This window comes from Diorhabda carinulata, chromosome 8, assembly GCF_026250575.1.
Source record: "Diorhabda carinulata isolate Delta chromosome 8, icDioCari1.1, whole genome shotgun sequence".
Classification (NCBI taxonomy): domain Eukaryota; kingdom Metazoa; phylum Arthropoda; class Insecta; order Coleoptera; family Chrysomelidae; genus Diorhabda; species Diorhabda carinulata.
This window is the reverse complement of record NC_079467.1, coordinates 11,807,711-11,835,033: the sequence shown is the minus strand read 5'-3', so window position 1 is coordinate 11,835,033 and position 27,323 is coordinate 11,807,711.

Here is a 27,323-nt window from a genome sequence, read left to right as displayed (position 1 = left end):
GAAGTCGAATTTCAACATTTCTCATATATTTGAGTGAGTTTGCATCTAACTTTGTCAGATATCGTCGATTAACATCCATTGAAGCCCATTGAGGTCGATTGTCACTTTGTGTTGAGTGAAAATTTTCTAAGTCTATCTTCCTAATTTGAAGTCGAATTTCAACATTTTTTATATATTTGATTGATTTTGCATCTAACTTTGTCAGATATCGTCGATTAACATCCATGGAAGCCCATTGAGGTCGATTGTCACTTTGTGATGAGTGAAAATTTTCTATGTCTATCTTCCTAATTTGAAGTCGAATTTCAACATTTCTCATATATTTGAGTGAGTTTGCATCTAACTTTGTCAGATATCGTCGATTAACATCCATTGAAGCCCATTGAGGTCGATTGTCACTTTGTGTTGAGTGAAAATTTTCTAAGTCTTTCTTCCTAATTTGAAGTCGAATTTCAACATTTCTCATATATTTGAGTGAGTTTGCATCTAACTTTGTCAGATATCGTCGATTAACATCCATTGAAGCCCATTGAGGTCGATTGTCACTTTGTGTTGAGTGAAAATTTTCTAAGTCTATCTTCCTAATTTGAAGTCGAATTTCAACATTTCTCATATATTTGAGTGAGTTTGCATCTAACTTTGTCAGATATCGTCGATTAACATCCATTGAAGCCCATTGAGGTCGATTGTCACTTTGTGTTGAGTGAAAATTTTCTAAGTCTTTCTTCCTAATTTGGAGTCGAATTTCAACATTTCTTACATATTTGATTGAGTTTGCATCTTACTTTGTCAGATATCGTCGATTAACATCCATTGAAGCCCATTGAGGTCGATTGTCACTTTGTGTTGAGTGGAAATTTTCTAAGTCTATCTTCCTAATTTGAAGTCGAATTTCAACATTTCTTATATATTTGATTGAGTTTGCATCTAACTTTGTCAGATATCGTCGATTAACATCCATTGAAGCACATTGAGGTCGATTGTCACTTTGTGTTGAGTGAAAATTTTCTAAGTCTTTCTTCCTAATTTGGAGTCGAATTTCAACATTTCTTATATATTTGATTGAGTTTGCATCTTACTTTGTCAGATATCGTCGATTAACATCCATTGAAGCCCATTGAGGTCGATTGTCACTTTGTGTTGAGTGGAAATTTTCTAAGTCTTTCTTCCTAATTTGAAGTCGAATTTCAACATTTCTCATATATTTGAGTGAGTTTGCATCTAACTTTGTCAGATATCGTCGATTAACATCCATTGAAGCCCATTGAGGTCGATTGTCACTTTGTGTTGAGTGAAAATTTTCTAAGTCTATCTTCCTAATTTGAAGTCGAATTTCAACATTTCTCATATATTTGAGTGAGTTTGCATCTAACTTTGTCAGATATCGTCGATTAACATCCATTGAAGCCCATTGAGGTCGATTGTCACTTTGTGTTGAGTGAAAATTTTCTAAGTCTATCTTCCTAATTTGAAGTCGAATTTCAACATTTTTTATATATTTGATTGATTTTGCATCTAACTTTGTCAGATATCGTCGATTAACATCCATGGAAGCCCATTGAGGTCGATTGTCACTTTGTGATGAGTGAAAATTTTCTAAGTCTATCTTCCTAATTTGAAGTCGAATTTCAACATTTCTCATATATTTCAGTGAGTTTGCATCTAACTTTGTCAGATATCGTCGATTAACATCCATTGAAGCCCATTGAGGTCGATTGTCACTTTGTGTTGAGTGAAAATTTTCTAAGTCTTTCTTCCTAATTTGAAGTCGAATTTCAACATTTCTCATATATTTGAGTGAGTTTGCATCTAACGTTGTCAGATATCGTCGATTAACATCCATTGAAGCCCATTGAGGTCGATTGTCACTTTGTGTTGAGTGAAAATTTTCTAAGTCTATCTTCCTAATTTGAAGTCGAATTTCAACATTTCTCATATATTTGAGTGAGTTTGCATCTAACTTTGTCAGATATCGTCGATTAACATCCATTGAAGCCCATTGAGGTCGATTGTCACTTTGTGTTGAGTGGAAATTTTCTAAGTCTATCTTCCTAATTTGAAGTCGAATTTCAACATTTCTTATATATTTGATTGAGTTTGCATCTAACTTTGTCAGATATCGTCGATTAACATCCATTGAAGCCCATTGAGGTCGATTGTCACTTTGTGTTGAGTGAAAATTTTCTAAGTCTTTCTTCCTAATTTGGAGTCGAATTTCAACATTTCTTACATATTTGATTGAGTTTGCATCTTACTTTGTCAGATATCGTCGATTAACATCCATTGAAGCCCATTGAGGTCGATTGTCACTTTGTGTTGAGTGGAAATTTTCTAAGTCTATCTTCCTAATTTGAAGTCGAATTTCAACATTTCTTATATATTTGATTGAGTTTGCATCTAACTTTGTCAGATATCGTCGATTAACATCCATTGAAGCACATTGAGGTCGATTGTCACTTTGTGTTGAGTGAAAATTTTCTAAGTCTTTCTTCCTAATTTGGAGTCGAATTTCAACATTTCTTATATATTTGATTGAGTTTGCATCTTACTTTGTCAGATATCGTCGATTAACATCCATTGAAGCCCATTGAGGTCGATTGTCACTTTGTGTTGAGTGGAAATTTTCTAAGTCTATCTTCCTAATTTGAAGTCGAATTTCAACATTTCTCATATATTTGAGTGAGTTTGCATCTAACTTTGTCAGATATCGTCGATTAACATCCATTGAAGCCCATTGACGTCGATTGTCACTTTGTGTTGAGTGAAAATTTTCTAAGTCTATCTTCCTAATTTGAAGTCGAATTTCAACATTTCTTATATATTTGATTGAGTTTGCATCTAACTTTGTCAGATATCGTCGATTAACATCCATGGAAGCCCATTGAGGTCGATTGTCACTTTGTGTTGAGTGAAAATTTTCTAAGTCTATCTTCCTAATTTGAAGTCGAATTTCAACATTTCTCATATATTTGAGTGAGTTTTCATCTAACTTTGTCAGATATTGTCGATTAACATTGATTGAGGCCCATTGAGGTCGATTGTCACTTTGTGTTGAGTGAAAATTTTCTAAGTCTTTCTTCCTAATTTGAAGTCGAATTTCAACATTTCTCATATATTTGAGTGAGTTTGCATCTAACTTTGTCAGATATCGTCGATTAACATCCATTGAAGCCCATTGAGGTCGATTGTCACTTTGTGTTGAGTGAAAATTTTCTAAGTCTTTCTTCCTAATTTGGAGTCGAATTTCAACATTTCTTACATATTTGATTGAGTTTGCATCTTACTTTGTCAGATATCGTCGATTAACATCCATTGAAGCCCATTGAGGTCGATTGTCACTTTGTGTTGAGTGGAAATTTTCTAAGTCTTTCTTCCTAATTTGGAGTCGAATTTCAACATTTCTCATATATTTGATTGAGTTTGCATCTTACTTTGTCAGATATCGTCGATTAACATCCATTGAAGCCCATTGAGGTCGATTGTCACTTTGTGTTGAGTGGAAATTTTCTAAGTCTATCTTCCTAATTTGAAGTCGAATTTCAACATTTCTCATATATTTGAGTGAGTTTGCATCTAACTTTGTCAGATATCGTCGATTAACATCCATTGAAGCCCATTGACGTCGATTGTCACTTTGTGTTGAGTGAAAATTTTCTAAGTCTATCTTCCTAATTTGAAGTCGAATTTCAACATTTCTTATATATTTGATTGAGTTTGCATCTAACTTTGTCAGATATCGTCGATTAACATCCATGGAAGCCCATTGAGGTCGATTGTCACTTTGTGTTGAGTGAAAATTTTCTAAGTCTATCTTCCTAATTTGAAGTCGAATTTCAACATTTCTCATATATTTGAGTGAGTTTTCATCTAACTTTGTCAGATATTGTCGATTAACATTGATTGAGGCCCATTGAGGTCGATTGTCACTTTGTGTTGAGTGAAAATTTTCTAAGTCTTTCTTCCTAATTTGGAGTCGAATTTCAACATTTCTCATATATTTGAGTGAGTTTGCATCTAACTTTGTCAGATATCGTCGATTAACATCCATTGAAGCCCATTGAGGTCGATTGTCACTTTGTGTTGAGTGAAAATTTTCTAAGTCTTTCTTCCTAATTTGGAGTCGAATTTCAACATTTCTTACATATTCGATTGAGTTTGCATCTTACTTTGTCAGATATCGTCGATTAACATCCATTGAAGCCCATTGAGGTCGATTGTCACTTTGTGTTGAGTGGAAATTTTCTAAGTCTTTCTTCCTAATTTGGAGTCGAATTTCAACATTTCTCATATATTTGATTGAGTTTGCATCTTACTTTGTCAGATATCGTCGATTAACATCCATTGAAGCCCATTGAGGTCGATTGTCACTTTGTGTTGAGTGGAAATTTTCTAAGTCTATCTTCCTAATTTGAAGTCGAATTTCAACATTTCTCATATATTTGAGTGAGTTTGCATCTAACTTTGTCAGATATCGTCGATTAACATCCATTGAAGCCCATTGACGTCGATTGTCACTTTGTGTTGAGTGAAAATTTTCTAAGTCTATCTTCCTAATTTGGAGTCGAATTTCAACATTTCTTACATATTTGATTGAGTTTGCATCTTACTTTGTCAGATATCGTCGATTAACATCCATTGAAGCCCATTGAGGTCGATTGTCACTTTGTGTTGAGTGGAAATTTTCTAAGTCTTTCTTCCTAATTTGGAGTCGAATTTCAACATTTCTCATATATTTGATTGAGTTTGCATCTTACTTTGTCAGATATCGTCGATTAACATCCATTGAAGCCCATTGAGGTCGATTGTCACTTTGTGTTGAGTGGAAATTTTCTAAGTCTATCTTCCTAATTTGAAGTCGAATTTCAACATTTCTCATATATTTGAGTGAGTTTGCATCTAACTTTGTCAGATATCGTCGATTAACATCCATTGAAGCCCATTGACGTCGATTGTCACTTTGTGTTAAGTGAAAATTTTCTAAGTCTATCTTCCTAATTTGAAGTCGAATTTCAACATTTCTTATATATTTGATTGAGTTTGCATCTAACTTTGTCAGATATCGTCGATTAACATCCATGGAAGCCCATTGAGGTCGATTGTCACTTTGTGTTGAGTGAAAATTTTCTAAGTCTATCTTCCTAATTTGAAGTCGAATTTCAACATTTCTCATATATTTGAGTGAGTTTGCATCTAACTTTGTCAGATATCGTCGATTAACATCCATTGAAGCCCATTGAGGTCGATTGTCACTTTGTGTTGAGTGAAAATTTTCTAAGTCTATCTTCCTAATTTGAAGTCGAATTTCAACATTTCTTATATATTTGATTGAGTTTGCATCTAACTTTGTCAGATATCGTCGATTAACATCCATGGAAGCCCATTGAGGTCGATTGTCACTTTGTGATGAGTGAAAATTTTCTAAGTCTATCTTCCTAATTTGAAGTCGAATTTCAACATTTCTCATATATTTGAGTGAGTTTGCATCTAACTTTGTCAGATATCGTCGATTAACATCCATTGAAGCCCATTGAGGTCGATTGTCACTTTGTGTTGAGTGAAAATTTTCTAAGTCTTTCTTCCTAATTTGAAGTCGAATTTCAACATTTCTCATATATTTGAGTGAGTTTGCATCTAACTTTGTCAGATATCGTCGATTAACATCCATTGAAGCCCATTGAGGTCGATTGTCACTTTGTGTTGAGTGAAAATTTTCTAAGTCTTTCTTCCTAATTTGGAGTCGAATTTCAACATTTCTTACATATTTGATTGAGTTTGCATCTTACTTTGTCAGATATCGTCGATTAACATCCATTGAAGCCCATTGAGGTCGATTGTCACTTTGTGTTGAGTGGAAATTTTCTAAGTCTATCTTCCTAATTTGAAGTCGAATTTCAACACTTCTTATATATTTGATTGAGTTTGCATCTAACTTTGTCAGATATCGTCGATTAACATCCATTGAAGCCCATTGAGGTCGATTGTCACTTTGTGTTGAGTGAAAATTTTCTAAGTCTATCTTCCTAATTTGAAGTCGAATTTCAACATTTCTCATATATTTGAGTGAGTTTTCATCTAACTTTGTCAGATATTGTCGATTAACATTGATTGAGGCCCATTGAGGTCGATTGTCACTTTGTGTTGAGTGAAAATTTTCTAAGTCTTTCTTCCTAATTTGGAGTCGAATTTCAACATTTCTCATATATTTGAGTGAGTTTGCATCTAACTTTGTCAGATATCGTCGATTAACATCCATTGAAGCCCATTGAGGTCGATTGTCACTTTGTGTTGAGTGAAAATTTTCTAAGTCTTTCTTCCTAATTTGGAGTCGAATTTCAACATTTCTTACATATTCGATTGAGTTTGCATCTTACTTTGTCAGATATCGTCGATTAACATCCATTGAAGCCCATTGAGGTCGATTGTCACTTTGTGTTGAGTGGAAATTTTCTAAGTCTATCTTCCTAATTTGAAGTCGAATTTCAACATTTCTTATATATTTGATTGAGTTTGCATCTAACTTTGTCAGATATCGTCGATTAACATCCATGGAAGCCCATTGAGGTCGATTGTCACTTTGTGTTGAGTGAAAATTTTCTAAGTCTATCTTCCTAATTTGAAGTCGAATTTCAACATTTCTCATATATTTGAGTGAGTTTTCATCTAACTTTGTCAGATATTGTCGATTAACATTGATTGAGGCCCATTGAGGTCGATTGTCACTTTGTGTTGAGTGAAAATTTTCTAAGTCTTTCTTCCTAATTTGAAGTCGAATTTCAACATTTCTCATATATTTGAGTGAGTTTGCATCTAACTTTGTCAGATATCGTCGATTAACATCCATTGAAGCCCATTGAGGTCGATTGTCACTTTGTGTTGAGTGAAAATTTTCTAAGTCTATCTTCCTAATTTGAAGTCGAATTTCAACATTTCTCATATATTTGAGTGAGTTTGCATCTAACTTTGTCAGATATCGTCGATTAACATCCATTGAAGCCCATTGACGTCGATTGTCACTTTGTGTTGAGTGAAAATTTTCTAAGTCTATCTTCCTAATTTGAAGTCGAATTTCAACATTTCTTATATATTTGATTGAGTTTGCATCTAACTTTGTCAGATATCGTCGATTAACATCTATGGAAGCCCATTGAGGTCGATTGTCACTTTGTGTTGAGTGAAAATTTTCTAAGTCTATCTTCCTAATTTGAAGTCGAATTTCAACATTTCTCATATATTTGAGTGAGTTTTCATCTAACTTTGTCAGATATTGTCGATTAACATTGATTGAGGCCCATTGAGGTCGATTGTCACTTTGTGTTGAGTGAAAATTTTCTAAGTCTTTCTTCCTAATTTGAAGTCGAATTTCAACATTTCTCATATATTTGAGTGAGTTTGCATCTAACTTTGTCAGATATCGTCGATTAACATCCATTGAAGCCCATTGAGGTCGATTGTCACTTTGTGTTGAGTGAAAATTTTCTAAGTCTATCTTCCTAATTTGAAGTCGAATTTCAACATTTCTCATATATTTGAGTGAGTTTGCATCTAACTTTGTCAGATATCGTCGATTAACATCCATTGAAGCCCATTGAGGTCGATTGTCACTTTGTGTTGAGTGAAAATTTTCTAAGTCTATCTTCCTAATTTGAAGTCGAATTTCAACATTTTTTATATATTTGATTGATTTTGCATCTAACTTTGTCAGATATCGTCGATTAACATCCATGGAAGCCCATTGAGGTCGATTGTCACTTTGTGATGAGTGAAAATTTTCTAAGTCTATCTTCCTAATTTGAAGTCGAATTTCAACATTTCTCATATATTTGAGTGAGTTTGCATCTAACTTTGTCAGATATCGTCGATTAACATCCATTGAAGCCCATTGAGGTCGATTGTCACTTTGTGTTGAGTGAAAATTTTCTAAGTCTTTCTTCCTAATTTGAAGTCGAATTTCAACATTTCTCATATATTTGAGTGAGTTTGCATCTAACTTTGTCAGATATCGTCGATTAACATCCATTGAAGCCCATTGAGGTCGATTGTCACTTTGTGTTGAGTGAAAATTTTCTAAGTCTATCTTCCTAATTTGAAGTCGAATTTCAACATTTCTCATATATTTGAGTGAGTTTGCATCTAACTTTGTCAGATATCGTCGATTAACATCCATTGAAGCCCATTGAGGTCGATTGTCACTTTGTGTTGAGTGGAAATTTTCTAAGTCTATCTTCCTAATTTGAAGTCGAATTTCAACATTTCTTATATATTTGATTGAGTTTGCATCTAACTTTGTCAGATATCGTCGATTAACATCCATTGAAGCCCATTGAGGTCGATTGTCACTTTGTGTTGAGTGAAAATTTTCTAAGTCTTTCTTCCTAATTTGGAGTCGAATTTCAACATTTCTTATATATTTGATTGAGTTTGCATCTTACTTTGTCAGATATCGTCGATTAACATCCATTGAAGCCCATTGAGGTCGATTGTCACTTTGTGTTGAGTGGAAATTTTCTAAGTCTATCTTCCTAATTTGAAGTCGAATTTCAACATTTCTTATATATTTGATTGAGTTTGCATCTAACTTTGTCAGATATTGTCGATTAACATTGATTGAGGCCCATTGAGGTCGATTGTCACTTTGTGTTGAGTGAAAATTTTCTAAGTCTTTCTTCCTAATTTGGAGTCGAATTTCAACATTTCTTATATATTTGATTGAGTTTGCATCTTACTTTGTCAGATATCGTCGATTAACATCCATTGAAGCCCATTGAGGTCGATTGTCACTTTGTGTTGAGTGGAAATTTTCTAAGTCTATCTTCCTAATTTGAAGTCGAATTTCAACATTTCTCATATATTTGAGTGAGTTTGCATCTAACTTTGTCAGATATCGTCGATTAACATCCATTGAAGCCCATTGAGGTCGATTGTCACTTTGTGATGAGTGAAAATTTTCTAAGTCTATCTTCCTAATTTGAAGTCGAATTTCAACATTTCTCATATATTTGAGTGAGTTTGCATCTAACTTTGTCAGATATCGTCGATTAACATCCATTGAAGCCCATTGACGTCGATTGTCACTTTGTGTTGAGTGAAAATTTTCTAAGTCTATCTACCTAATTTGAAGTCGAATTTCAACATTTCTTATATATTTGATTGAGTTTGCATCTAACTTTGTCAGATATCGTCGATTAACATCCATGGAAGCCCATTGAGGTCGATTGTCACTTTGTGTTGAGTGAAAATTTTCTAAGTCTATCTTCCTAATTTGAAGTCGAATTTCAACATTTCTCATATATTTGAGTGAGTTTTCATCTAACTTTGTCAGATATTGTCGATTAACATTGATTGAGGCCCATTGAGGTCGATTGTCACTTTGTGTTGAGTGAAAATTTTCTAAGTCTTTCTTCCTAATTTGAAGTCGAATTTCAACATTTCTCATATATTTGAGTGAGTTTGCATCTAACTTTGTCAGATATCGTCGATTAACATCCATTGAAGCCCATTGAGGTCGATTGTCACTTTGTGTTGAGTGAAAATTTTCTAAGTCTATCTTCCTAATTTGAAGTCGAATTTCAACATTTCTCATATATTTGAGTGAGTTTGCATCTAACTTTGTCAGATATCGTCGATTAACATCCATTGAAGCCCATTGACGTCGATTGTCACTTTGTGTTGAGTGAAAATTTTCTAAGTCTATCTTCCTAATTTGAAGTCGAATTTCAACATTTCTTATATATTTGATTGAGTTTGCATCTAACTTTGTCAGATATCGTCGATTAACATCTATGGAAGCCCATTGAGGTCGATTGTCACTTTGTGTTGAGTGAAAATTTTCTAAGTCTATCTTCCTAATTTGAAGTCGAATTTCAACATTTCTCATATATTTGAGTGAGTTTTCATCTAACTTTGTCAGATATTGTCGATTAACATTGATTGAGGCCCATTGAGGTCGATTGTCACTTTGTGTTGAGTGAAAATTTTCTAAGTCTTTCTTCCTAATTTGAAGTCGAATTTCAACATTTCTCATATATTTGAGTGAGTTTGCATCTAACTTTGTCAGATATCGTCGATTAACATCCATTGAAGCCCATTGAGGTCGATTGTCACTTTGTGTTGAGTGAAAATTTTCTAAGTCTATCTTCCTAATTTGAAGTCGAATTTCAACATTTCTCATATATTTGAGTGAGTTTGCATCTAACTTTGTCAGATATCGTCGATTAACATCCATTGAAGCCCATTGAGGTCGATTGTCACTTTGTGTTGAGTGAAAATTTTCTAAGTCTATCTTCCTAATTTGAAGTCGAATTTCAACATTTCTCATATATTTGAGTGAGTTTGCATCTAACTTTGTCAGATATCGTCGATTAACATCCATTGAAGCCCATTGAGGTCGATTGTCACTTTGTGTTGAGTGAAAATTTTCTAAGTCTTTCTTCCTAATTTGAAGTCGAATTTCAACATTTCTCATATATTTGAGTGAGTTTGCATCTAACTTTGTCAGATATCGTCGATTAACATCCATTGAAGCCCATTGAGGTCGATTGTCACTTTGTGTTGAGTGAAAATTTTCTAAGTCTATCTTCCTAATTTGAAGTCGAATTTCAACATTTCTCATATATTTGAGTGAGTTTGCATCTAACTTTGTCAGATATCGTCGATTAACATCCATTGAAGCCCATTGACGTCGATTGTCACTTTGTGTTGAGTGAAAATTTTCTAAGTCTATCTTCCTAATTTGAAGTCGAATTTCAACATTTCTTATATATTTGATTGAGTTTGCATCTAACTTTGTCAGATATCGTCGATTAACATCTATGGAAGCCCATTGAGGTCGATTGTCACTTTGTGTTGAGTGAAAATTTTCTAAGTCTATCTTCCTAATTTGAAGTCGAATTTCAACATTTCTCATATATTTGAGTGAGTTTTCATCTAACTTTGTCAGATATTGTCGATTAACATTGATTGAGGCCCATTGAGGTCGATTGTCACTTTGTGTTGAGTGAAAATTTTCTAAGTCTTTCTTCCTAATTTGAAGTCGAATTTCAACATTTCTCATATATTTGAGTGAGTTTGCATCTAACTTTGTCAGATATCGTCGATTAACATCCATTGAAGCCCATTGAGGTCGATTGTCACTTTGTGTTGAGTGAAAATTTTCTAAGTCTATCTTCCTAATTTGAAGTCGAATTTCAACATTTCTCATATATTTGAGTGAGTTTGCATCTAACTTTGTCAGATATCGTCGATTAACATCCATTGAAGCCCATTGAGGTCGATTGTCACTTTGTGTTGAGTGAAAATTTTCTAAGTCTATCTTCCTAATTTGAAGTCGAATTTCAACATTTTTTATATATTTGATTGATTTTGCATCTAACTTTGTCAGATATCGTCGATTAACATCCATGGAAGCCCATTGAGGTCGATTGTCACTTTGTGATGAGTGAAAATTTTCTAAGTCTATCTTCCTAATTTGAAGTCGAATTTCAACATTTCTCATATATTTGAGTGAGTTTGCATCTAACTTTGTCAGATATCGTCGATTAACATCCATTGAAGCCCATTGAGGTCGATTGTCACTTTGTGTTGAGTGAAGATTTTCTAAGTCTTTCTTCCTAATTTGAAGTCGAATTTCAACATTTCTCATATATTTGAGTGAGTTTGCATCTAACTTTGTCAGATATCGTCGATTAACATCCATTGAAGCCCATTGAGGTCGATTGTCACTTTGTGTTGAGTGAAAATTTTCTAAGTCTATCTTCCTAATTTGAAGTCGAATTTCAACATTTCTCATATATTTGAGTGAGTTTGCATCTAACTTTGTCAGATATCGTCGATTAACATCCATTGAAGCCCATTGAGGTCGATTGTCACTTTGTGTTGAGTGGAAATTTTCTAAGTCTATCTTCCTAATTTGAAGTCGAATTTCAACATTTCTTATATATTTGATTGAGTTTGCATCTAACTTTGTCAGATATCGTCGATTAACATCCATTGAAGCCCATTGAGGTCGATTGTCACTTTGTGTTGAGTGAAAATTTTCTAAGTCTTTCTTCCTAATTTGGAGTCGAATTTCAACATTTCTTATATATTTGATTGAGTTTGCATCTTACTTTGTCAGATATCGTCGATTAACATCCATTGAAGCCCATTGAGGTCGATTGTCACTTTGTGTTGAGTGGAAATTTTCTAAGTCTATCTTCCTAATTTGAAGTCGAATTTCAACATTTCTTATATATTTGATTGAGTTTGCATCTAACTTTGTCAGATATTGTCGATTAACATTGATTGAGGCCCATTGAGGTCGATTGTCACTTTGTGTTGAGTGAAAATTTTCTAAGTCTTTCTTCCTAATTTGGAGTCGAATTTCAACATTTCTTATATATTTGATTGAGTTTGCATCTTACTTTGTCAGATATCGTCGATTAACATCCATTGAAGCCCATTGAGGTCGATTGTCACTTTGTGTTGAGTGGAAATTTTCTAAGTCTATCTTCCTAATTTGAAGTCGAATTTCAACATTTCTCATATATTTGAGTGAGTTTGCATCTAACTTTGTCAGATATCGTCGATTAACATCCATTGAAGCCCATTGAGGTCGATTGTCACTTTGTGATGAGTGAAAATTTTCTAAGTCTATCTTCCTAATTTGAAGTCGAATTTCAACATTTCTCATATATTTGAGTGAGTTTGCATCTAACTTTGTCAGATATCGTCGATTAACATCCATTGAAGCCCATTGACGTCGATTGTCACTTTGTGTTGAGTGAAAATTTTCTAAGTCTATCTACCTAATTTGAAGTCGAATTTCAACATTTCTTATATATTTGATTGAGTTTGCATCTAACTTTGTCAGATATCGTCGATTAACATCCATGGAAGCCCATTGAGGTCGATTGTCACTTTGTGTTGAGTGAAAATTTTCTAAGTCTATCTTCCTAATTTGAAGTCGAATTTCAACATTTCTCATATATTTGAGTGAGTTTTCATCTAACTTTGTCAGATATTGTCGATTAACATTGATTGAGGCCCATTGAGGTCGATTGTCACTTTGTGTTGAGTGAAAATTTTCTAAGTCTATCTTCCTAATTTGAAGTCGAATTTCAACATTTCTTATATATTTGATTGAGTTTGCATCTAACTTTGTCAGATATCGTCGATTAACATCTATGGAAGCCCATTGAGGTCGATTGTCACTTTGTGTTGAGTGAAAATTTTCTAAGTCTATCTTCCTAATTTGAAGTCGAATTTCAACATTTCTCATATATTTGAGTGAGTTTGCATCTAACTTTGTCAGATATCGTCGATTAACATCCATTGAAGCCCATTGAGGTCGATTGTCACTTTGTGTTGAGTGAAAATTTTCTAAGTCTATCTTCCTAATTTGAAGTCGAATTTCAACATTTCTCATATATTTGAGTGAGTTTGCATCTAACTTTGTCAGATATCGTCGATTAACATCCATTGAAGCCCATTGACGTCGATTGTCACTTTGTGTTGAGTGAAAATTTTCTAAGTCTATCTTCCTAATTTGAAGTCGAATTTCAACATTTCTTATATATTTGATTGAGTTTGCATCTAACTTTGTCAGATATCGTCGATTAACATCTATGGAAGCCCATTGAGGTCGATTGTCACTTTGTGTTGAGTGAAAATTTTCTAAGTCTATCTTCCTAATTTGAAGTCGAATTTCAACATTTCTCATATATTTGAGTGAGTTTTCATCTAACTTTGTCAGATATTGTCGATTAACATTGATTGAGGCCCATTGAGGTCGATTGTCACTTTGTGTTGAGTGAAAATTTTCTAAGTCTTTCTTCCTAATTTGAAGTCGAATTTCAACATTTCTCATATATTTGAGTGAGTTTGCATCTAACTTTGTCAGATATCGTCGATTAACATCCATTGAAGCCCATTGAGGTCGATTGTCACTTTGTGTTGAGTGAAAATTTTCTAAGTCTATCTTCCTAATTTGAAGTCGAATTTCAACATTTCTCATATATTTGAGTGAGTTTGCATCTAACTTTGTCAGATATCGTCGATTAACATCCATTGAAGCCCATTGAGGTCGATTGTCACTTTGTGTTGAGTGAAAATTTTCTAAGTCTATCTTCCTAATTTGAAGTCGAATTTCAACATTTCTCATATATTTGAGTGAGTTTGCATCTAACTTTGTCAGATATCGTCGATTAACATCCATTGAAGCCCATTGAGGTCGATTGTCACTTTGTGTTGAGTGAAAATTTTCTAAGTCTTTCTTCCTAATTTGAAGTCGAATTTCAACATTTCTCATATATTTGAGTGAGTTTGCATCTAACTTTGTCAGATATCGTCGATTAACATCCATTGAAGCCCATTGAGGTCGATTGTCACTTTGTGTTGAGTGAAAATTTTCTAAGTCTATCTTCCTAATTTGAAGTCGAATTTCAACATTTCTCATATATTTGAGTGAGTTTGCATCTAACTTTGTCAGATATCGTCGATTAACATCCATTGAAGCCCATTGACGTCGATTGTCACTTTGTGTTGAGTGAAAATTTTCTAAGTCTATCTTCCTAATTTGAAGTCGAATTTCAACATTTCTTATATATTTGATTGAGTTTGCATCTAACTTTGTCAGATATCGTCGATTAACATCTATGGAAGCCCATTGAGGTCGATTGTCACTTTGTGTTGAGTGAAAATTTTCTAAGTCTATCTTCCTAATTTGAAGTCGAATTTCAACATTTCTCATATATTTGAGTGAGTTTTCATCTAACTTTGTCAGATATTGTCGATTAACATTGATTGAGGCCCATTGAGGTCGATTGTCACTTTGTGTTGAGTGAAAATTTTCTAAGTCTTTCTTCCTAATTTGAAGTCGAATTTCAACATTTCTCATATATTTGAGTGAGTTTGCATCTAACTTTGTCAGATATCGTCGATTAACATCCATTGAAGCCCATTGAGGTCGATTGTCACTTTGTGTTGAGTGAAAATTTTCTAAGTCTATCTTCCTAATTTGAAGTCGAATTTCAACATTTCTCATATATTTGAGTGAGTTTGCATCTAACTTTGTCAGATATCGTCGATTAACATCCATTGAAGCCCATTGAGGTCGATTGTCACTTTGTGTTGAGTGAAAATTTTCTAAGTCTATCTTCCTAATTTGAAGTCGAATTTCAACATTTTTTATATATTTGATTGATTTTGCATCTAACTTTGTCAGATATCGTCGATTAACATCCATGGAAGCCCATTGAGGTCGATTGTCACTTTGTGATGAGTGAAAATTTTCTAAGTCTATCTTCCTAATTTGAAGTCGAATTTCAACATTTCTCATATATTTGAGTGAGTTTGCATCTAACTTTGTCAGATATCGTCGATTAACATCCATTGAAGCCCATTGAGGTCGATTGTCACTTTGTGTTGAGTGAAAATTTTCTAAGTCTTTCTTCCTAATTTGAAGTCGAATTTCAACATTTCTCATATATTTGAGTGAGTTTGCATCTAACTTTGTCAGATATCGTCGATTAACATCCATTGAAGCCCATTGAGGTCGATTGTCACTTTGTGTTGAGTGAAAATTTTCTAAGTCTATCTTCCTAATTTGAAGTCGAATTTCAACATTTCTCATATATTTGAGTGAGTTTGCATCTAACTTTGTCAGATATCGTCGATTAACATCCATTGAAGCCCATTGAGGTCGATTGTCACTTTGTGTTGAGTGGAAATTTTCTAAGTCTATCTTCCTAATTTGAAGTCGAATTTCAACACTTCTTATATATTTGATTGAGTTTGCATCTAACTTTGTCAGATATCGTCGATTAACATCCATTGAAGCCCATTGAGGTCGATTGTCACTTTGTGTTGAGTGAAAATTTTCTAAGTCTTTCTTCCTAATTTGGAGTCGAATTTCAACATTTCTTATATATTTGATTGAGTTTGCATCTTACTTTGTCAGATATCGTCGATTAACATCCATTGAAGCCCATTGAGGTCGATTGTCACTTTGTGTTGAGTGGAAATTTTCTAAGTCTATCTTCCTAATTTGAAGTCGAATTTCAACATTTCTCATATATTTGAGTGAGTTTGCATCTAACTTTGTCAGATATCGTCGATTAACATCCATTGAAGCCCATTGACGTCGATTGTCACTTTGTGTTGAGTGAAAATTTTCTAAGTCTATCTTCCTAATTTGAAGTCGAATTTCAACATTTCTTATATATTTGATTGAGTTTGCATCTAACTTTGTCAGATATCGTCGATTAACATCCATGGAAGCCCATTGAGGTCGATTGTCACTTTGTGTTGAGTGAAAATTTTCTAAGTCTATCTTCCTAATTTGAAGTCGAATTTCAACATTTCTCATATATTTGAGTGAGTTTGCATCTAACTTTGTCAGATATCGTCGATTAACATCCATTGAAGCCCATTGAGGTCGATTGTCACTTTGTGTTGAGTGAAAATTTTCTAAGTCTATCTTCCTAATTTGAAGTCGAATTTCAACATTTTTTATATATTTGATTGATTTTGCATCTAACTTTGTCAGATATCGTCGATTAACATCCATGGAAGCCCATTGAGGTCGATTGTCACTTTGTGATGAGTGAAAATTTTCTAAGTCTATCTTCCTAATTTGAAGTCGAATTTCAACATTTCTCATATATTTGAGTGAGTTTGCATCTAACTTTGTCAGATATCGTCGATTAACATCCATTGAAGCCCATTGAGGTCGATTGTCACTTTGTGTTGAGTGAAAATTTTCTAAGTCTATCTTCCTAATTTGAAGTCGAATTTCAACATTTCTCATATATTTGAGTGAGTTTGCATCTAACTTTGTCAGATATCGTCGATTAACATCCATTGAAGCCCATTGACGTCGATTGTCACTTTGTGTTGAGTGAAAATTTTCTAAGTCTATCTTCCTAATTTGAAGTCGAATTTCAACATTTCTTATATATTTGATTGAGTTTGCATCTAACTTTGTCAGATATCGTCGATTAACATCTATGGAAGCCCATTGAGGTCGATTGTCACTTTGTGTTGAGTGAAAATTTTCTAAGTCTATCTTCCTAATTTGAAGTCGAATTTCAACATTTCTCATATATTTGAGTGAGTTTTCATCTAACTTTGTCAGATATTGTCGATTAACATTGATTGAGGCCCATTGAGGTCGATTGTCACTTTGTGTTGAGTGAAAATTTTCTAAGTCTTTCTTCCTAATTTGAAGTCGAATTTCAACATTTCTCATATATTTGAGTGAGTTTGCATCTAACTTTGTCAGATATCGTCGATTAACATCCATTGAAGCCCATTGAGGTCGATTGTCACTTTGTGTTGAGTGAAAATTTTCTAAGTCTATCTTCCTAATTTGAAGTCGAATTTCAACATTTCTCATATATTTGAGTGAGTTTGCATCTAACTTTGTCAGATATCGTCGATTAACATCCATTGAAGCCCATTGAGGTCGATTGTCACTTTGTGTTGAGTGAAAATTTTCTAAGTCTATCTTCCTAATTTGAAGTCGAATTTCAACATTTTTTATATATTTGATTGATTTTGCATCTAACTTTGTCAGATATCGTCGATTAACATCCATGGAAGCCCATTGAGGTCGATTGTCACTTTGTGATGAGTGAAAATTTTCTAAGTCTATCTTCCTAATTTGAAGTCGAATTTCAACATTTCTCATATATTTGAGTGAGTTTGCATCTAACTTTGTCAGATATCGTCGATTAACATCCATTGAAGCCCATTGAGGTCGATTGTCACTTTGTGTTGAGTGAAAATTTTCTAAGTCTTTCTTCCTAATTTGAAGTCGAATTTCAACATTTCTCATATATTTGAGTGAGTTTGCATCTAACTTTGTCAGATATCGTCGATTAACATCCATTGAAGCCCATTGAGGTCGATTGTCACTTTGTGTTGAGTGAAAATTTTCTAAGTCTATCTTCCTAATTTGAAGTCGAATTTCAACATTTCTCATATATTTGAGTGAGTTTGCATCTAACTTTGTCAGATATCGTCGATTAACATCCATTGAAGCCCATTGAGGTCGATTGTCACTTTGTGTTGAGTGGAAATTTTCTAAGTCTATCTTCCTAATTTGAAGTCGAATTTCAACACTTCTTATATATTTGATTGAGTTTGCATCTAACTTTGTCAGATATCGTCGATTAACATCCATTGAAGCCCATTGAGGTCGATTGTCACTTTGTGTTGAGTGAAAATTTTCTAAGTCTTTCTTCCTAATTTGGAGTCGAATTTCAACATTTCTTATATATTTGATTGAGTTTGCATCTTACTTTGTCAGATATCGTCGATTAACATCCATTGAAGCCCATTGAGGTCGATTGTCACTTTGTGTTGAGTGGAAATTTTCTAAGTCTATCTTCCTAATTTGAAGTCGAATTTCAACATTTCTCATATATTTGAGTGAGTTTGCATCTAACTTTGTCAGATATCGTCGATTAACATCCATTGAAGCCCATTGACGTCGATTGTCACTTTGTGTTGAGTGAAAATTTTCTAAGTCTATCTTCCTAATTTGAAGTCGAATTTCAACATTTCTCATATATTTGAGTGAGTTTGCATCTAACTTTGTCAGATATCGTCGATTAACATCCATTGAAGCCCATTGAGGTCGATTGTCACTTTGTGTTGAGTGGAAATTTTCTAAGTCTATCTTCCTAATTTGAAGTCGAATTTCAACACTTCTTATATATTTGATTGAGTTTGCATCTAACTTTGTCAGATATCGTCGATTAACATCCATTGAAGCCCATTGAGGTCGATTGTCACTTTGTGTTGAGTGAAAATTTTCTAAGTCTTTCTTCCTAATTTGGAGTCGAATTTCAACATTTCTTATATATTTGATTGAGTTTGCATCTTACTTTGTCAGATATCGTCGATTAACATCCATTGAAGCCCATTGAGGTCGATTGTCACTTTGTGTTGAGTGGAAATTTTCTAAGTCTATCTTCCTAATTTGAAGTCGAATTTCAACATTTCTCATATATTTGAGTGAGTTTGCATCTAACTTTGTCAGATATCGTCGATTAACATCCATTGAAGCCCATTGACGTCGATTGTCACTTTGTGTTGAGTGAAAATTTTCTAAGTCTATCTTCCTAATTTGAAGTCGAATTTCAACATTTCTTATATATTTGATTGAGTTTGCATCTAACTTTGTCAGATATCGTCGATTAACATCCATGGAAGCCCATTGAGGTCGATTGTCACTTTGTGTTGAGTGAAAATTTTCTAAGTCTATCTTCCTAATTTGAAGTCGAATTTCAACATTTCTCATATATTTGAGTGAGTTTGCATCTAACTTTGTCAGATATCGTCGATTAACATCCATTGAAGCCCATTGAGGTCGATTGTCACTTTGTGTTGAGTGAAAATTTTCTAAGTCTATCTTCCTAATTTGAAGTCGAATTTCAACATTTTTTATATATTTGATTGATTTTGCATCTAACTTTGTCAGATATCGTCGATTAACATCCATGGAAGCCCATTGAGGTCGATTGTCACTTTGTGATGAGTGAAAATTTTCTAAGTCTATCTTCCTAATTTGAAGTCGAATTTCAACATTTCTCATATATTTGAGTGAGTTTGCATCTAACTTTGTCAGATATCGTCGATTAACATCCATTGAAGCCCATTGAGGTCGATTGTCACTTTGTGTTGAGTGAAAATTTTCTAAGTCTTTCTTCCTAATTTGAAGTCGAATTTCAACATTTCTCATATATTTGAGTGAGTTTGCATCTAACTTTGTCAGATATCGTCGATTAACATCCATTGAAGCCCATTGAGGTCGATTGTCACTTTGTGTTGAGTGAAAATTTTCTAAGTCTATCTTCCTAATTTGAAGTCGAATTTCAACATTTCTCATATATTTGAGTGAGTTTGCATCTAACTTTGTCAGATATCGTCGATTAACATCCATTGAAGCCCATTGAGGTCGATTGTCACTTTGTGTTGAGTGGAAATTTTCTAAGTCTATCTTCCTAATTTGAAGTCGAATTTCAACACTTCTTATATATTTGATTGAGTTTGCATCTAACTTTGTCAGATATCGTCGATTAACATCCATTGAAGCCCATTGAGGTCGATTGTCACTTTGTGTTGAGTGAAAATTTTCTAAGTCTTTCTTCCTAATTTGGAGTCGAATTTCAACATTTCTTATATATTTGATTGAGTTTGCATCTTACTTTGTCAGATATCGTCGATTAACATCCATTGAAGCCCATTGAGGTCGATTGTCACTTTGTGTTGAGTGGAAATTTTCTAAGTCTATCTTCCTAATTTGAAGTCGAATTTCAACATTTCTCATATATTTGAGTGAGTTTGCATCTAACTTTGTCAGATATCGTCGATTAACATCCATTGAAGCCCATTGACGTCGATTGTCACTTTGTGTTGAGTGAAAATTTTCTAAGTCTATCTTCCTAATTTGAAGTCGAATTTCAACATTTCTTATATATTTGATTGAGTTTGCATCTAACTTTGTCAGATATCGTCGATTAACATCCATGGAAGCCCATTGAGGTCGATTGTCACTTTGTGTTGAGTGAAAATTTTCTAAGTCTATCTTCCTAATTTGAAGTCGAATTTCAACATTTCTCATATATTTGAGTGAGTTTTCATCTAACTTTGTCAGATATTGTCGATTAACATTGATTGAGGCCCATTGAGGTCGATTGTCACTTTGTGTTGAGTGAAAATTTTCTAAGTCTTTCTTCCTAATTTGGAGTCGAATTTCAACATTTTTTACATATTTGATTGAGTTTGCATCTTACTTTGTCAGATATCGTCGATTAACATCCATTGAAGCCCATTGAGGTCGATTGTCACTTTGTGTTGAGTGGAAATTTTCTAAGTCTATCTTCCTAATTTGAAGTCGAATTTCAACATTTCTCATATATTTGAGTGAGTTTGCATCTAACTTTGTCAGATATCGTCGATTAACATCCATTGAAGCCCATTGAGGTCGATTGTCACTTTGTGTTGAGTGGAAATTTTCTAAGTCTATCTTCCTAATTTGAAGTCGAATTTCAACATTTCTCATATATTTGAGTGAGTTTGCATCTAACTTTGTCAGATATCGTCGATTAACATCCATTGAAGCCCATTGAGGTCGATTGTCACTTTGTGTTGAGTGAAAATTTTCTAAGTCTTTCTTCCTAATTTGAAGTCGAATTTCAACATTTCTTATATATTTGATTGAGTTTGCATCTTACTTTGTCAGATATCGTCGATTAACATCCATTGAAGCCCATTGAGGTCGATTGTCACTTTGTGTTGAGTGGAAATTTTCTAAGTCTATCTTCCTAATTTGAAGTCGAATTTCAACATTTCTCATATATTTGAGTGAGTTTGCATCTAACTTTGTCAGATATCGTCGATTAACATCCATTGAAGCCCATTGACGTCGATTGTCACTTTGTGTTGAGTGAAAATTTTCTAAGTCTATCTTCCTAATTTGAAGTCGAATTTCAACATTTCTCATATATTTGAGTGAGTTTGCATCTAACTTTGTCAGATATCGTCGATTAACATCCATTGAAGCCCATTGAGGTCGATTGTCACTTTGTGTTGAGTGGAAATTTTCTAAGTCTATCTTCCTAATTTGAAGTCGAATTTCAACACTTCTTATATATTTGATTGAGTTTGCATCTAACTTTGTCAGATATCGTCGATTAACATCCATTGAAGCCCATTGAGGTCGATTGTCACTTTGTGTTGAGTGAAAATTTTCTAAGTCTTTCTTCCTAATTTGGAGTCGAATTTCAACATTTCTTATATATTTGATTGAGTTTGCATCTTACTTTGTCAGATATCGTCGATTAACATCCATTGAAGCCCATTGAGGTCGATTGTCACTTTGTGTTGAGTGGAAATTTTCTAAGTCTATCTTCCTAATTTGAAGTCGAATTTCAACATTTCTCATATATTTGAGTGAGTTTGCATCTAACTTTGTCAGATATCGTCGATTAACATCCATTGAAGCCCATTGACGTCGATTGTCACTTTGTGTTGAGTGGAAATTTTCTAAGTCTATCTTCCTAATTTGAAGTCGAATTTCAACACTTCTTATATATTTGATTGAGTTTGCATCTAACTTTGTCAGATATCGTCGATTAACATCCATTGAAGCCCATTGAGGTCGATTGTCACTTTGTGTTGAGTGAAAATTTTCTAAGTCTATCTTCCTAATTTGAAGTCGAATTTCAACATTTCTCATATATTTGAGTGAGTTTGCATCTAACTTTGTCAGATATCGTCGATTAACATCCATTGAAGCCCATTGAGGTCGATTGTCACTTTGTGTTGAGTGAAAATTTTCTAAGTCTATCTTCCTAATTTGAAGTCGAATTTCAACATTTTTTATATATTTGATTGATTTTGCATCTAACTTTGTCAGATATCGTCGATTAACATCCATGGAAGCCCATTGAGGTCGATTGTCACTTTGTGATGAGTGAAAATTTTCTAAGTCTATCTTCCTAATTTGAAGTCGAATTTCAACATTTCTCATATATTTGAGTGAGTTTGCATCTAACTTTGTCAGATATCGTCGATTAACATCCATTGAAGCCCATTGAGGTCGATTGTCACTTTGTGTTGAGTGAAAATTTTCTAAGTCTTTCTTCCTAATTTGAAGTCGAATTTCAACATTTCTCATATATTTGAGTGAGTTTGCATCTAACTTTGTCAGATATCGTCGATTAACATCCATTGAAGCCCATTGAGGTCGATTGTCACTTTGTGTTGAGTGAAAATTTTCTAAGTCTATCTTCCTAATTTGAAGTCGAATTTCAACATTTCTCATATATTTGAGTGAGTTTGCATCTAACTTTGTCAGATATCGTCGATTAACATCCATTGAAGCCCATTGAGGTCGATTGTCACTTTGTGTTGAGTGGAAATTTTCTAAGTCTATCTTCCTAATTTGAAGTCGAATTTCAACACTTCTTATATATTTGATTGAGTTTGCATCTAACTTTGTCAGATATCGTCGATTAACATCCATTGAAGCCCATTGAGGTCGATTGTCACTTTGTGTTGAGTGAAAATTTTCTAAGTCTTTCTTCCTAATTTGGAGTCGAATTTCAACATTTCTTATATATTTGATTGAGTTTGCATCTTACTTTGTCAGATATCGTCGATTAACATCCATTGAAGCCCATTGAGGTCGATTGTCACTTTGTGTTGAGTGGAAATTTTCTAAGTCTATCTTCCTAATTTGAAGTCGAATTTCAACATTTCTCATATATTTGAGTGAGTTTGCATCTAACTTTGTCAGATATCGTCGATTAACATCCATTGAAGCCCATTGACGTCGATTGTCACTTTGTGTTGAGTGAAAATTTTCTAAGTCTATCTTCCTAATTTGAAGTCGAATTTCAACATTTCTTATATATTTGATTGAGTTTGCATCTAACTTTGTCAGATATCGTCGATTAACATCCATGGAAGCCCATTGAGGTCGATTGTCACTTTGTGTTGAGTGAAAATTTTCTAAGTCTATCTTCCTAATTTGAAGTCGAATTTCAACATTTCTCATATATTTGAGTGAGTTTTCATCTAACTTTGTCAGATATTGTCGATTAACATTGGTTGAGGCCCATTGAGGTCGATTGTCACTTTGTGTTGAGTGAAAATTTTCTAAGTCTTTCTTCCTAATTTGGAGTCGAATTTCAACATTTTTTACATATTTGATTGAGTTTGCATCTTACTTTGTCAGATATCGTCGATTAACATCCATTGAAGCCCATTGAGGTCGATTGTCACTTTGTGTTGAGTGGAAATTTTCTAAGTCTATCTTCCTAATTTGAAGTCGAATTTCAACATTTCTCATATATTTGAGTGAGTTTGCATCTAACTTTGTCAGATATCGTCGATTAACATCCATTGAAGCCCATTGAGGTCGATTGTCACTTTGTGTTGAGTGAAAATTTTCTAAGTCTATCTTCCTAATTTGAAGTCGAATTTCAACATTTTTTATATATTTGATTGATTTTGCATCTAACTTTGTCAGATATCGTCGATTAACATCCATGGAAGCCCATTGAGGTCGATTGTCACTTTGTGATGAGTGAAAATTTTCTAAGTCTATCTTCCTAATTTGAAGTCGAATTTCAACATTTCTCATATATTTGAGTGAGTTTGCATCTAACTTTGTCAGATATCGTCGATTAACATCCATTGAAGCCCATTGAGGTCGATTGTCACTTTGTGTTGAGTGAAAATTTTCTAAGTCTTTCTTCCTAATTTGAAGTCGAATTTCAACATTTCTCATATATTTGAGTGAGTTTGCATCTAACTTTGTCAGATATCGTCGATTAACATCCATTGAAGCCCATTGAGGTCGATTGTCACTTTGTGTTGAGTGAAAATTTTCTAAGTCTATCTTCCTAATTTGAAGTCGAATTTCAACATTTCTCATATATTTGAGTGAGTTTGCATCTAACTTTGTCAGATATCGTCGATTAACATCCATTGAAGCCCATTGAGGTCGATTGTCACTTTGTGTTGAGTGGAAATTTTCTAAGTCTATCTTCCTAATTTGAAGTCGAATTTCAACACTTCTTATATATTTGATTGAGTTTGCATCTAACTTTGTCAGATATCGTCGATTAACATCCATTGAAGCCCATTGAGGTCGATTGTCACTTTGTGTTGAGTGAAAATTTTCTAAGTCTTTCTTCCTAATTTGGAGTCGAATTTCAACATTTCTTATATATTTGATTGAGTTTGCATCTTACTTTGTCAGATATCGTCGATTAACATCCATTGAAGCCCATTGAGGTCGATTGTCACTTTGTGTTGAGTGGAAATTTTCTAAGTCTATCTTCCTAATTTGAAGTCGAATTTCAACATTTCTCATATATTTGAGTGAGTTTGCATCTAACTTTGTCAGATATCGTCGATTAACATCCATTGAAGCCCATTGACGTCGATTGTCACTTTGTGTTGAGTGAAAATTTTCTAAGTCTATCTTCCTAATTTGAAGTCGAATTTCAACATTTCTTATATATTTGATTGAGTTTGCATCTAACTTTGTCAGATATCGTCGATTAACATCCATTGAAGCCCATTGAGGTCGATTGTCACTTTGTGATGAGTGAAAATTTTCTAAGTCTATCTTCCTAATTTGAAGTCGAATTTCAACATTTCTCATATATTTGAGTGAGTTTGCATCTAACTTTGTCAGATATCGTCGATTAACATCCATTGAAGACCATTGACGTCGATTGTCACTTTGTGTTGAGTGAAAATTTTCTAAGTCTATCTTCCTAATTTGAAGTCGAATTTCAACATTTCTTATATATTTGATTGAGTTTGCATCTAACTTTGTCAGATATCGTCGATTAACATCCATGGAAGCCCATTGAGGTCGATTGTCACTTTGTGTTGAGTGAAAATTTTCTAAGTCTATCTTCCTAATTTGAAGTCGAATTTCAACATTTCTCATATATTTGAGTGAGTTTTCATCTAACTTTGTCAGATATTGTCGATTAACATTGATTGAGGCCCATTGAGGTCGATTGTCACTTTGTGTTGAGTGAAAATTTTCTAAGTCTTTCTTCCTAATTTGGAGTCGAATTTCAACATTTCTTATATATTTGATTGAGTTTGCATCTTACTTTGTCAGATATCGTCGATTAACATCCATTGAAGCCCATTGAGGTCGATTGTCACTTTGTGTTGAGTGGAAATTTTCTAAGTCTATCTTCCTAATTTGAAGTCGAATTTCAACATTTCTCATATATTTGAGTGAGTTTGCATCTAACTTTGTCAGATATCGTCGATTAACATCCATTGAAGCCCATTGAGGTCGATTGTCACTTTGTGATGAGTGAAAATTTTCTAAGTCTATCTTCCTATTTTGAAGTCGAATTTCAACATTTCTCATATATTTGAGTGAGTTTGCATCTAACTTTGTCAGATATCGTCGATTAACATCCATTGAAGACCATTGACGTCGATTGTCACTTTGTGTTGAGTGAAAATTTTCTAAGTCTATCTTCCTAATTTGAAGTCGAATTTCAACATTTCTTATATATTTGATTGAGTTTGCATCTAACTTTGTCAGATATCGTCGATTAACATCCATGGAAGCCCATTGAGGTCGATTGTCACTTTGTGTTGAGTGAAAATTTTCTAAGTCTATCTTCCTAATTTGAAGTCGAATTTCAACATTTCTCATATATTTGAGTGAGTTTTCATCTAACTTTGTCAGATATTGTCGATTAACATTGATTGAGGCCCATTGAGGTCGATTGTCACTTTGTGTTGAGTGAAAATTTTCTAAGTCTTTCTTCCTAATTTGAAGTCGAATTTCAACATTTCTCATATATTTGAGTGAGTTTGCATCTAACTTTGTCAGATATCGTCGATTAACATCCATTGAAGCCCATTGAGGTCGATTGTCACTTTGTGTTGAGTGAAAATTTTCTAAGTCTATCTTCCTAATTTGAAGTCGAATTTCAACATTTCTCATATATTTGAGTGAGTTTGCATCTAACTTTGTCAGATATCGTCGATTAACATCCATTGAAGCCCATTGACGTCGATTGTCACTTTGTGTTGAGTGAAAATTTTCTAAGTCTATCTTCCTAATTTGAAGTCGAATTTCAACATTTCTTATATATTTGATTGAGTTTGCATCTAACTTTGTCAGATATCGTCGATTAACATCCATGGAAGCCCATTGAGGTCGATTGTCACTTTGTGTTGAGTGAAAATTTTCTAAGTCTATCTTCCTAATTTGAAGTCGAATTTCAACATTTCTCATATATTTGAGTGAGTTTTCATCTAACTTTGTCAGATATTGTCGATTAACATTGATTGAGGCCCATTGAGGTCGATTGTCACTTTGTGTTGAGTGAAAATTTTCTAAGTCTTTCTTCCTAATTTGAAGTCGAATTTCAACATTTCTCATATATTTGAGTGAGTTTGCATCTAACTTTGTCAGATATCGTCGATTAACATCCATTGAAGCCCATTGAGGTCGATTGTCACTTTGTGATGAGTGAAAATTTTCTAAGTCTATCTTCCTAATTTGAAGTCGAATTTCAACATTTCTCATATATTTGAGTGAGTTTGCATCTAACTTTGTCAGATATCGTCGATTAACATCCATTGAAGCCCATTGACGTCGATTGTCACTTTATGTTGAGTGAAAATTTTCTAAGTCTATCTTCCTAATTTGAAGTCGAATTTCAACATTTCTTATATATTTGATTGAGTTTGCATCTAACTTTGTCAGATATCGTCGATTAACATCCATGGAAGCCCATTGAGGTCGATTGTCACTTTGTGTTGAGTGAAAATTTTCT